The sequence below is a fragment of the Echinops telfairi genome, unplaced genomic scaffold (assembly GCF_000313985.2).
Source record: "Echinops telfairi isolate 266 unplaced genomic scaffold, ASM31398v2 ScPeMD7_7466;HRSCAF=8504, whole genome shotgun sequence".
Lineage (NCBI taxonomy): Eukaryota > Metazoa > Chordata > Mammalia > Afrosoricida > Tenrecidae > Echinops > Echinops telfairi.
Window position 1 is genome coordinate 733,992 of NW_022111366.1, and position 8,563 is coordinate 742,554.

General features: G+C 45.3%; 1 pseudogene; it reads right to left on the minus strand.

Moving 5' to 3' along the window:
- Positions 1–896: 896 nt before the first annotated feature.
- On the minus strand, positions 897–1,185 carry LOC115873162 (annotated as a pseudogene).
- Positions 1,186–8,563: the final 7,378 nt, after the last annotated feature.

Genomic DNA, 8,563 nt, shown 5'->3' on the forward strand with positions numbered 1-8,563 from the left:
GTGAGGTAGGTTTAGGAGTCTTGGTGGCCCAGTGGGTTATGTATGTATTAGGCTACTAATTGCAAGTTAGAAGTTCAAAACCACCAGTTGCTCTGTGAGAGAAAGACAAGGCTTTCTATTCTTGTGAAAGAGTTACAGTCTTGGAAACCCACAGGGACACTTGCAGTCTGTCCTGTAGGGTGACTATAAGTCAGAATTGACTCGTGGTAGTGAGAGTTTTGAATGTGGGTAGGATAGAAAGGGAGTAGTTAAAAACCCCACAATAATCAAAGTGTCACAAGGACCTAGGGTTAGGGGACTGCAGTAGAATGAAAAACAGAGAAAAGAGGTGTGCTTGTGATCATTTTTTGGGGTGGAAGAGTCAGCAGGTCTGGCCTTCGAGGTTCATGACGTCAGGAAGAGAGAAAAGCGCTCCCCCCTCTCAGACAGAGTCCACAGAACCCTTCAGAGCCCATTTTAAGCTCATTTCTAGAATACATTTGCTTTTAATTTTAAACAGTTTCATTGGCATAAAATTCACATATCATATAATTCGATAGTTCAGTCATATTAAGAAAGTTGTACAATCATCACCACAAGAAAGTTCAGAAAAGTTTCTTCTTTCTTGCACTCATTGTTATTAACTCCCCACTTCCCCCAACCTCCTATGCCGTACCCCCAAGCAGCTATCAATTCAGTTATTGTCTTTAGACTGAGCAATCTTGGATTTCATGCACAGAAAAACATACAAAACCAATAACAATAACAACGTAAAACAGAAAAGCTTCAAGCAAAAAGAAAGCAGACAATAAAAAACTAGAACAAATTTGAAATGGGTCGAAAGGGAGATCAAATAATAGGGTGTGAGTTTTTGTTTACTACGAGAACATTTATTGCACAACTACATGTTGAAATCCTCAAGATGAACTTGAGGCGGCAACAGCTGCCCTCTCGGGTGTAGGAGTTGTTCCTTCACGGAACCCATGCCTGAATCTGCGGTCTACAACTTTTAGGTGTCTCATTCGACCAGTACCGGTGGTATTTCTCTTTTAGCCTCGGCACTCGTTATACTTTCTCTTGTGCTTGGCTGGGCAGCCACACGTGCCACGGGCGGCTTCTGGAGGTGGTAGGTCTTGGAGCCCCGCGGCGGCACAAGGTGTGCGTCTTATTGCGACGCTTTCCCAAGGACGGCGTTCCCTTCGTCATCTCGCTTCTGCGGCCCAGACCAAAGAGCAAGGTGTGAGGTTTTCACCTAACTGCGCCTGCCACAATTGACTTTACAATGCTTTCTGTCTGATGATACAGCTCTTCATATCCCTGGACCAAGGTCAGAGGGGATTCACCGGAGGCTTGATCTATGTGTGGATCCTGTAAATGGATTTTGGGCTTCCACTGTCATCCATTGCCTTCTGCCAACCAGGTGTTCACAATTCTAGCTCCGATACCATTCTTTCCTGTAGGGTGATTTCCCATTTCTTCCCCATGGTCTTAGGGAATGGAGGGGGTGAAAACCCTATCCTAACCGGCCTAATGGGTATAAAGAGTGGGACTTCACCCTTAGTTAAAAGTTCTCATGGGAGTTGTATGAACTATAAATGAACTTTTGTATTTAGCAAAATAACTTGGCTTCTTGGATCTGCTAAGATGTTTTAGTACAAACTATTTTGCTTAACCTTGACTTGCAAGGACGTGGCTGCAAAGTCCAGGTGTCTTTGTTGATGGACTTGGCTGTTATCCCAGAAGGAGCCAAGAAATGGGGTATAAAAGAAAACACAGCTTTTAATAAATTGCCATTGCATACATTCACACTTCAGAATGTTTCTTTGGTCCTTCTGAACCCTCCTTTTTGTATATTCTCTTTTTTCTCAAGACCACTCACCCGACTTCAGCTTTCTATTAGGAACACTCCGGAGCCGGTCTTCGGCACTTTCCTTTGAATTTGGACTTTATTACTTACCACCTTTGGTTCACATATGGATTTAGTTGACGCCTCACGTAGATTGCTGCTTGGCCAACACCATCTAGTTTCTTCATCATACTTTGAAAAAGCACTCATATCTTCAGTGATCTTTTCATGAGCGTGAGCATCAAATAGGCCATGTTATAAGAACTAATTATTGTTATGTTGAGGAGAATTAAATATAAGCCCCAATAGATTCATAGGTCTTTTACTCACTTTAGAGACATTTGTTATTATCATTTTATGTTTGAGAACATTATAATCATCCCCCTGGGGCATAAGGTAATTCTATCATTAGTGCCATTAATTTATCCAATGGCACAGATTTAAAAGACTGTTGAGAAAAGGCAATGACACAAATATAGGCCGGCTACAAATAAAAACAACATGAAATGTTGATTTATACAGATTAAACTCTGAAGTGACTAGACACTGTTTCTACAAACAATGGGGGTTGGTGATGGGGAGAGCTTTCAATAATGTCCACTCACCTTGGCAGAACCTTGCCCACCAGAGCGATACATGCCACAGTAAAGCAAGGACTGAAAACTCATTGCCACGGAGTTAATGCTGACTCATAGCAACTCTTAGGATGGAGCAGCACTGCCCCTGGGAGTTTCTGAGACCGTAACTCTTTATGGGAGTAGAAAGCCTCATCCTGCTCCCTTGGAGCCGCTGGTCATTTCCAACTGCTGACCTTGCAGTGAACAGTAGCCACTACACTACCAGGGCTACTTAATTAAGTGAGGAGGACGTTAACATAGCAAGTATATGGTAGTCCCGGGAGACCATTCACTGGGCACCGTCAGTGCAAGAGATCTGAACCAAAGGTCAAGGACTTGCCGGTCCTTGAACCTTGGGATGAGTCACCTGCTTTTTCTCACATCAGAGAGTTCCAGTCTTAAGGTCAAAGGCTGCAGGTGAGTTTGAGGTACAGCCCAGCTCACTCAGTAGGGTTTCCACATCAAATCTTTCCGGTGCGGCCTATAAAGGATGTTGTGGGCCTTCAAAGAAGAGAGTCTAAAGTAGTCTATAGCATGTGGCCTGGGCCACCCAGGGCTGGAAAGAAACTAGATCCAAAGTGTCCAATTAGGAACATAGTACTATGCCTATTACACCCCTTGGGTTCTATATAAAAATTAAGGCCCCCCCGCCTCATAGGGCAGCTATTGAAGGGTCTCCTCCCTCTTCCTGCATCTTAAAAAGTGGACCCCAGCTGAGGTGGGGTCTTCTCAGTCAAAGTGGTGTTTAGGGTGCACATATGGTTCATGGAGACTAAGCAGGCTCTCTCATTGCTTGGCAGACTAGACTAGAATAGTACATGCCCTCGGCGGAGAAGCCCGCCTTCACCTTGGTGCTTCTCCTTAGAGTAGTGGACTCACACTATTTTCTTTTTGCGATGGGCTAACTTCCCTCAGCAGCAATTTCCAGGTCCCTCCATGTTATGTGGTGCTTCATGATTTCATTGCTGCTTTTCAGGGATGCATAGTATTCCATTGTGTGTGTATCTCCCACAGTTTCTTTATCCATTTTTCTACTGATTGGCATTCGGGCTGTTTCAGCTTCTCTATATTATGAGCTGTGCTGCAGGGAACATGGGAGAGCACATGTCTGCTTGTGTTCCATTTCTCATTTCATTGGGGTATAACGCCCCGCAGAGATACTGCTGGGTCACATAGCATTCCGACAGGAGTGGTTTAGTTAGTGCCCTATGACTTTCCACAGTGATTGCACATATTTACAAGCCCACCATCAGAGTATCAGCGTTCCAATCTCTCTGCACCCACTCAAGTATTTGTTGTTCTCGGTTTTCATTTACACTCACGATGGCTTATGAGACGGCAGTCCAGAAGTCAGCCAGGCCCCGGCCATCTCAAGGTTCACAGGGACAGACTCAACCTCCTAGCTTACTCAGGGGTGGGTGGCAAGAGCTGGTGTTTTGTGAGCTGTTGAACGGAGGGTCTCAGTTCTTTGCTGGCTAGAAAATCAAAACTAAACCGAGCCAAATCAAAACAGCACCAAACTCACTGGCTCATAGTGACCTGATAGGACAGGGTAGAACTGCCCTGTGGACGTCTGAGACGGTGACACTCCGGGAGTAGAAAGCCTCTTGTTTCTCCCTAGGAGCAGCTGATGGTTTCTACACTTGTAGTTTGCAGCCAAACACGTAACCACCACACCACCAGGGCTCCCTTTATTGGCTACAGGCCACCCACAATTCCGTGCCAAATGAGTCACTTCACAGGGTGGCTCTCAACAGGGCAAGTGGCTTCATCAAAGTGAGCAGGGATGGGAAAAGGAAGGTATAACCAGTGTGAGAGGAGGTAATTTATAACTTAACCACCTGGGAGGGATTACACAAAGGTGAGGAAATCAGGAGCCAGAGATTCTTCAAAAGCTGCCTGCAAGGTCAGGGTCTTGGCTGCCACTCCAGTGTTTATGCCCTGTATGCAGACCCAAATTGTGTCCTAAGTGTGACTTAAATACTTCCCATTCTTTTCCATTTCTATGATTTTTGCTGTTTATCTTCCACCTGAAAAGCCCTCTTCACTCTCGTCCCTCGGTTTAGAATCTGCTGCCATTGAGTTGATTCTGAATCATGGTAACCCATGTGTGTCAGACTCGATCTGTGGTCCATAGGATTATCGACAGCTGATTTTGTTCTTCCGAGGTATCTCCGGAGATGCTCGAACGTTCCACCTTTTGTGTAGCTGCCCAACACGTTAACCACGTGTACCTCCCAAGGACTCCATCCACTCCCACAGCGCTCTATTTACTGTATACTCACAACTCAAGCGCTGCGAAGAACCGCGTCTGATCCCATCTCGAGAGCGGCGCTCCTATTTTGTAGTTCTGAGGCGTCCACAAAGTGCGGCTCTTTATTGACAGTTATCCCATTCTTCTGGGTGAGAGACCAGTTTGTTTTTGTGTTGGTATGCATTTTATTTTTATCTATTTGTTTTTTCATTTTACTGTGAATTCGGCGAGGGTTTACAGAGCAGATCATTATTTGTATGTTTAATAATCCATACATACGTTGTCTCACTTTATGCCTTTCAATCCCCACAATGTACCACCACTCATCCCACTTCCTCCCTGTGTTTCCAGTTTCCTCCTTCATCCTTTACCTCATGAACTTTGTCTTTGGGCAAATGCTTCCCCTTGGAGCTTGGATGCTTGATTATTGAGACCAGTTTGTATATGTGTCCTCCCCAGCTCTCCACGGACGGATTTCCTTGAGGGCAGAACTTGGCTCTACTTTTGATTCCTTTTTGGCCTTCAGAAAATTCCTGTAACACAGTCCGTAGTCAAGCATTTGGTGAATTGCAAACCATGGCGAGTTCAGAGAGCTCAGGCCGCTCTGCAATGGGATGCCACACAGTCCATTGGTAGGGGAAGAAACCCTAGACTTCTCAAACAGCCCGGCATGGTTGACTTAGACCAGAAGAACAGCTGTCTTGCTACGACTCTGGGGATTAGTCAGGGCCAACAGGAGCTTGTACGGACTGTGGGCTGATGGGAGCGAGAAGCCACTGATATGCGATCTCTCTGCAGGAACTTGAGAATATTAGAGGAAGAGTGTCTTCTGATTTCATTTAAAGAAATTCCCTCATGCCTGTGGTAAAGCAATGAGCTAGAAATCTGAGGGGGCGGGAGAGGGAGGGAACTAAAATCTACTTACCCGTGAATTATGATAGCATTTAATATTCAGAAAATCCTCCCCAAGATGTACATTATTATGCCCCTTCTAGAGATTAAGAAAAAGATATAAGAGAAAGAGCAGCTGAAATGAAGTTAGTAATAAGCTAAATAGTGATTCAAATTCAAGTCTAACTGCAAAGTCTATGTGTCATTTTAATCACTCCTTTCTGCCATGATTTAGCGACCACCTAACATGTGGACATCTCTGGGCTAGAGAACTGAAGGTTTAAAAAGGTATAGACATGGCTCTTATCATTCAAGATGCTCTAATCTAAAGTTGAGTTTGGGAATGTGTGAATTGGCTGCCGCAGGATAATTGACTTCAATTTGTGAAGGTGAAGTGTTATGGGAATATAGCAAGGAAAACATATTACATTCAATTGAGCTGAAATTAGTGGAAGAATGGAAAAAAAATACTGGGAGATGTTTCTTAGATAAGATGGCGAATAACGAAAAGGCAGGACTTTGAGTTGAGAAAGAAATCTTATGTCTCTTCCTAGCCAACTCAGGCTTCTCTAATCTGGGGCAAGGGACAAACGCTTGACACTCTTAGGTATAACGCAGATTAGAGTGCAATTATACTTCGTGATAAACGGAGTCCTGGGGATGCAGTGGTTAAGGGCTTGGTTGCTAACTGAAAAGTGGCTTCTTGGGGAAAATGGCCTGGTAATCCAGTCCCATAAAGATTGCAGTTTATTTAGGAAGCTCTATGCCCTCGACGGCACACAGCAGCAACATACTTAGTAATCGATACGAGCCCAGGATTAATTAGTGGAGCCCTGGTGATGTAGAGGTGACACGTTGTGCTGGTAACTGCAAGACCAGTAATTCAAAACCACCGGACACTCTGTGGGTGAAAGACAGGGCTTTCTACTCCTATAAAGAGTTGCGGTCTCAGAAGCTCACTGGGGCTGTTGGAGGGTGTCCTGAAAAGCCGTTCAGAGTTGGCATTGACTCAGTGGCAGTGAGCCTTAATTCAGTCTGGTGGAGTTGTCAGTTGGTTCGGACTCCAGTGACGCTGTACACAACAGAAGGAGACACAGCTGCCCCTGCCCCTTCCTCACAGTCGTTCCGTGCTGGAGCGTTTTTTTCAGCCACTATGTCAACCCACCTTATGAGTTTTCCTATTTTTGCCCGACCCTTGGGTTTCCCAAGCATACTGTCCTTCTCCAGGGACCTGTCCCTCTTGATAACATGACCAAAGTGCATGAGATGCAGTCTCACCACTCTAGCTTCCAAGAAGCTTTCTTGAAAGAAATACATTTGTTCTTCTGGCAGTACATGGTCTATAAATATTCAATATTTTTTTGCTAATAACATAATTCAAAAGCACAAATTCTTCTTTCGTTTCCCTTAATTATTGTCCAGCTTTCATATACATAGGAGGTGATTGGCAAGACCACGACTTGGGCACATGCACCTTGGTTCTCATAGTAACATCTTTGTGTTTTAACACTTTGGAGACATCTTTCGCAGCAGAGTTGCCCGCTATATTAAGTCATTTGATTTCCTGACTGCTGTTTCTATGGTCATTGATTATGGACTCAAGAAAAAGGAAATCTTTGATGACCCCAATCTTTTCCTTTCCTTGTGATTGCTTATTGGCTCAGTTGTGAGGACTTTTGCTTCACTATGTTGAGGTATCAGCCACATGGAAGCGGCAGTCTTGGCTCTTCCTCAGTAAGTGCCTCCAGTCCTCTTGGCTTTCCGCACGCCGGTTGTCGGCTGCATATTGCAGGCTGCTCATGGGATTTCCTCTAATGTTGGTGCCACGCTCTTCTTCATGCAGCCCAGCATCTCAGATTGTCTGCTTAAACCTAAGTCGGGAAATACTAGATTTGCAACCAAAAGGATATATCAAAGTGCATATTTTTCTTAAAACTGGACTCGCCAAAGCCAATTTCCTAAGGGATCCAATGAAATGCAAGTTCTCCGTGAACAACGAAGCATGATTGGGAAATACTCACAGACGAGCCCGTCATACCCCCAAAGTTCTACTGGCCACTGCTGTGTAGCAGCTAAGCCAGTGCCCAGTGCAGGACTTCATGTTTTTCTGAGGGGTACTTCAGCTCCCTCCCCGCCACCCCCCACCCCTTCCATCATTCTTGTTGCTTTCTAATCTCGGCTTCACTTCTGTACATTTGACAGGCATCTTCTTGTGGTCTCTTTCACCCAATGTTTTGTTGAAAATGTTGGACAGGACCTGGAAGAGGCCAGCCCGCAGAGCCAGGAGCTCATGGGCCAGGGGTTTCCGGTAGAGGCGTGTCATGTCCTCCAGCATCCGGTGGGACTGAGCACAGGCACCTCCCACTGGCACAGCCACACAGACTTGTAATGTAATTGCCTCCATCTCCCCAGAGGGGTCAGGACACCCAAAAGAAGCACTTTCCGAATGCTGTAGAAAGACTTCTGCAATAATAAGCACGCACATCTACGCAATGTCTAAGTGATTTCACACCGATGGTCTCATCTGGGCTTCACAACCGTCTCTCGAGACTGGGGGTGGGGATGCGGCTCTGCTGAGTTCAGCATGCCGATGCAATGGAGGCGATCAGAAGTTGAATGTTTTCTCGAGGCTCACATAGCCAGTAACCAGGGTGTCTAAGTCTCAAGCCTTCTTCTGACTGCCAGTCCGGTGATTTTTCTCATCAAACCCAACTTGCCACTGTGGAGTTGATTCAGTCTCATGGTGACCCCATACATTAAAGCGTTGAACTGCTCCATGGGGGTTTCTTCTCTTCATGGAAGCATATTGCCAGGCCTTTCTTTGGCAGCACTGCTAGTGGTGGGTTTAGACCACCAATCTTTAAGAACAAACTGAATTTCCTAATAATGAGTGATTTTTATGGTAAATTAAATGACAGTTTTTGGGGGGGTCAGTTTTCACGCTTGTAAGGACTGGCTCATTGCCCACCTCCAGGC